The sequence below is a fragment of the Desmodus rotundus genome, chromosome 2 (genome assembly GCF_022682495.2).
Source record: "Desmodus rotundus isolate HL8 chromosome 2, HLdesRot8A.1, whole genome shotgun sequence".
NCBI lineage: Eukaryota > Metazoa > Chordata > Mammalia > Chiroptera > Phyllostomidae > Desmodus > Desmodus rotundus.
The window spans coordinates 32,393,010-32,398,016 of record NC_071388.1 but is presented as its reverse complement, the minus strand read 5'-3'; the positions used below and the strand labels follow the sequence as shown (position 1 = coordinate 32,398,016).

Here is a 5,007-nt window from a genome sequence, read left to right as displayed (position 1 = left end):
ATGGATATGTTCACTTTCTTTTCACATTATATGGCAATGCACAATAATCTGATTCATATAGTACACAAAATAAGATCCTTAAGAACAGTTATGCACAAGACACGCAATATTGGATTTATACATTGGATTCCAGGATGTGATTGACTGGAGAGAAAAAAGTTGGACTAGGTACATTGGGTAAAGGAACCACAAGTTATGTAACACACAGTGAACACACATGTAGTTTGAAGGGCAACTGTAGTGTGTATAACATTGGCCGTGGTGCCTTTGAGGAAGTGGAACTGTTTCACACTAACCAGGTTAGGACCACACAAGGTAAGTACCATCCAGCATCAGGATAGAGATGCAGGGTTTTATGAACCATTACTATTTCTATCTTTAGGAAATTGATGTTTTTAGTTATAGATCAGATAAAAGTGACAAGATGCACAATCTCCAATTAAAATCCTATTGTAGCCTAAAAAGCAAGGTGGAACATTAGAAGACTTTAAAACTGCAGCTCTTTCTGGATCCCCCACAGTATATGTACATTCTTCTTCAAGCAGGTCTCTTCCTCCAGTGTCAGAGTCACCTTCACAACATCTGAGATTCCATTCTGTCCCGAGATGCAAGCAACACTAAGGAAGACGTCTTCTTTCATTCCATAGAGACCCTTGATCATAGTGGAAATTGGATGCACCTGCCTAAGATTCTTCATTATACTTTCTGCTAAATCTGCCAGAGACAGTCCAGTGGCCCAGGATGTGTAGCCTTTTGGTTTGATCACCTCATAAACACTGTCGACCACCTGTTTGTGAACTTCTTTCCACTGTTCCTCATCTGCATCACTGCCTAAATCAGGGCACGGAGTCTTTAGGGAGACACAGGCAACATTCACTCCATTCCACACAGGCACACTCAAGTCTCCATGACAGCTTAGTGGGTGAACTCCCAGCCTTCCCCCCATTAAGTAATGGAACCAGGCTGAATCCAGATTGCAACCACTTCCAATAACACGGTTTTGGGAAAGCCACTTATCTTCTTGACCATGTAGGTCAAGACATTCACTACATTGGAAACAATAAACAATTTGCAGTTGGGACTGTATTTTACAACATTAGGAATGAAGAATTTAAACATGTTCATGTTACACTGGACCAAATTAAGGCAGCTTTCTCCCTCTCGTTGGCATGCCCCAGCTGTGATAATAACCAGGTTGGAGTTTGTAGTCACATTGTAGTCTTTGCCAGAGACAGTTTTTGGTGTTCTATGGAAAAGGCTGCCATGTTGGAGATCCATCATCTCTCCCTTTCATTTGTTTTCCACAACATCAACAAGAGCAAGTTCATCTGCCAAGTCCTTCATTAAGATACTGATGGCACAGGCCATCCCAACAGCACCAACCCCAATGACTGTAATCTCATTCTGGGGGGTTTGTTCTTCCTTAAGAAGATTCACAATCATGATCCTTGAAAGTTGCCATATTGGACTTAGAACCAAAAGGAATCAGGTGTGTGCGGCAGATGTGTGTCGGTGGCACATGGCACTGGATCCAGACTTGGCAGCAGTGGCTCAGGTACCAGAAACTTCTTTACTAGATCAGGCAGCCTCCCACCAATATTCATTTTGGCTGGGTGCTGGCCAAAACTCTGTTTCATATTGAGAGTCCTATTTGTCACTTGAGAGTCAATTTGTCATTTGTCACTTTACCTACAAGGAAGTTCTTTCCACCAAATGACCACTCACAAGACATTCTACTCAGGGACCAGAGGATGGATAAACTGTTGATGGTGCAATTAAATGGAGTTACCTATCCTGAGTGGGCTGAATTGCAATAAAAAAATCTATCCTTGTCTTCTATAACTGTAAGAAACATCCATTAAAAATACTTCTAATTACTTTGAAGAATTGTTGTTAAATGCTTCGTGTAGTGAGCTGAAGAGTGGCTCCCCAAAATGATATGTCCAAATTCTAACCCCTGAAACCTATGAACATGACTTACTTGGAAACTGGGTCTTTGCAGAGGTAAATAAGTTAAGGATCTTGAGATGAGATCATCCTGGATTTAGGCTGTGCTCTAATCCAATGGTTGGTGTCCTTACAAAAGAAAGGAGAGGGAGTTTTGTGACACAGAGTGGAAGGCCATGTGAAGGCGGAGGCAGATTGGAGTGGTGCATCTATAAGCCAAGGAATGCCAAGAAGCTAGGAGAGAGGCCTGCAGCCATCAGCAGCCAAGAGAGAGGCACAGATTGTCCCTGAAGCCCACCAGAAAGAACCAGCCCTGCTAACACCCTGATCTGGACTTCTGGCCTCCAGAACTGAGAAAATAAATTTCTGTAGTTTTAGGCCACAAATTTGCAGTAATTTGTTACTGCAGCCCTAGAAACTAATACACTTGGTATCTTATATCACAGTTAATATCAGGGATTACACAACAAATTTCCTTCTAGAATTCAGTACAAGGGAGCAGCGTGTCTCTCCAGCTCCCCTTACTGAACAAGGAATAAGAAGGTTGCATGCTGGCACAGTCTGCACTCTTCTTGTCAGAAAGCTCTAGGGAGATTAGAGCTTAAAATCTGTGATTGCCAGTCTTTGAACTTGCTATAAATATATCCTTGCTTTTCTATGTTTCTGTGCTCTCTTTCATTTTAAATTTCATTTTAATTTGTTATTCTGTATATATGTAGTTTTGTTATAAATCACCTAAAATCCATTTTGAAAAAAAGATGGCTATAAAATTATAAATAATGGCAGAGTGCCTAAGAGATTTGGTTCAGGAACCAAACTTCCTAGGTTCAAATCCCAGCTCCATAATTTAGGAGCTCCATAACTGTAGGGTCACTACATGCTTCAATTCTCTCAGTTGTGAAGTGGGAAAAATTTAGTAGATGGCCTATAGGGCTGTTGTAAATATTAAATAAGTTAATACATACATACATACAAAGAAAGCACTTAGAACCATGCCTTAGATATGAAAGCATACAATAAATGTTATCCACTACGATTGTTTGTCCATATTACTGCCTTCATTAAAACTCTCTACCAGAAGTTCATTGTTTACAGGATGAAGTCCAAGCTGTCTATCACAGCACACAAGACTTTCTACGGCCAGCTTCTTCCTGGGGCTGTAGCTCATCTCTAGACACGTGTGTCCTGCCTGACCCTGCAGCAACCGCATCTGCACACTTGTTTGCTGTGCTGGGAATGGGCTGGCTGGCTCCTTCTCACCTTCCAGACTTGGCTCTGGGTGACCTCCTCCAGAAACCCAGCCCAGGCTGTGGCAGACTGCCCTCATCTGTTTTCCTCGGCGCCCAGGGCCTGCCTCCATCTCCAGCCCGCCACTTCCTCAGCCTGGTAGAGTGACTTCGCTGTGTCTCTCAGGCAGGATGTGTCTGTGTCTCCTCACTTCACTTGTCTCTGTGGGAAGAGAATGAAAGTGCTGAAGTCCTTTGAAGATTGAACTACTAGAGGTAGTGAGGGAGGGGCCTGTTTGCAGTCTATACCCTGACTGACCAGCAGGTCCCTGGAGAGGATGGATAGCCCCTGACCATGTAAAGCACCATGTAAATGTTCCACAGACCACATTGTGTCCATTAATGCTTGAGGTAAAAGCTGGCTGTTCCGTCAAGGCCTTCAACTCTCAGGGCTGATGTTACTCGGTTGACTAAATGTCACTCTGCATTTAGCACCATGGACCTGTGCCTTGGAGGGAGTTAAAGAGTAACAGTCCCTGGGAGAAAGTCTCCAGATGGCTTTGTTTAATCAGGTTGGGAAGGGTGACATTAAATCCTGTGAGAAGCTTGCCCCTTGTGTCCATTTTTTCTTTTCCTTTTTTTTTTTTGGCTTTATTGAGGTATAATTGAGAAATAAAATTGTCAGATATTTAAAGTATATGTTGTGCATTAATATACGTATGCATTGTGAAAAGATTCCAACATCTTGCTAATTAACACATCCATCACGTCACATATTTATCTTTTTTTGTGAGAACACATAAGTTCCACTCTCTTTTAACAAATTTGAATTATATAGTAGTGTTATCAACTATCATCACCATTATACTTCAGCTCCTCAGACCATATTCATCTTACAGCTCAAAGTTTGTACCCTTTTACCAACCTCTCTCTATTTCTTCCCCAGCACCACCTCCCAGCCCAGCCCCTGGCAACCACTTTTCCACTGTTTCTGTGAGTTTGGATTTTGTTTTAGATTCCACACGTAAATGATACCATGAAGTGTTTGTCTTTCTCTGTCGGGCTTATCTCCGCATAATGCCTTCCAGTTTTATCCATATCATTGCAAGTGGCAGGATTTCCTTCTTTCTCACAGCTGAATGATATTCCTCAGGTTCTTACTGAAGACCTCACATCTAGGTCCTGGTAGTGTGCACGTGTGTGGGAGAGAGAGAAAGAGAGAGAGAGAGGAAGAGTGAGAGACAGAGAAAGACGGAGACCAGGACAAAAAAACCTGGAGAGATAGAATTGGTCAGACATCACTCTGTGGTATCATGGAAGTATTTCTCATTTGAGAAACAAAGGATATGAAAGGCAAGGAAAAAACCTGCATGTGAACCTGGTTTAGCCGGTCCTGCATTTCACCGTTATCCACAGCCCAGCTTTCCAGCATCTCCCCAAAAAGTTCAAGGTGTTCACTCCTGAGACCACTTACTTCTACCAAGAGCAGGAAACACGAGTGTGAAGGCCCAAGACCTGGTGTGTGAGGGCTGCACACCTTCTGGGACTGGGATCTGAGCCTACCCAGGAGGAGCAACCGGGCTGCAGATTCCCTGACAAGGGAACCCCTGCTTCACCAGGGCCCTCCCAAGACTGCACCTTTTGACACCCTCTACCACTAAAGAATCCCTTGGTGGTCTCTAGGCCTAGCATTCTGCTGCAGGCACATGAGAAGTTATTCTAATGCAGAAAAGGAGGTACTGGTGGGTGAGTGGAGAAGCACAGGGTGACTTCTCAGGACAGGCCTGCTGCCATCAACTAGTGTGGAAACAAATGGAGCCTGTAGTCAGGCAGA

The 5,007-nt window shown here is 43.3% G+C and overlaps 1 pseudogene; it reads right to left on the bottom strand.

Annotated features, from left to right (window-relative positions):
• Positions 1-442: 442 nt before the first annotated feature.
• LOC112304852 (L-lactate dehydrogenase A chain pseudogene) lies at positions 443-1,480 on the bottom strand (annotated as a pseudogene).
• Between the last annotated feature and the right edge of the window lie 3,527 nt (positions 1,481-5,007).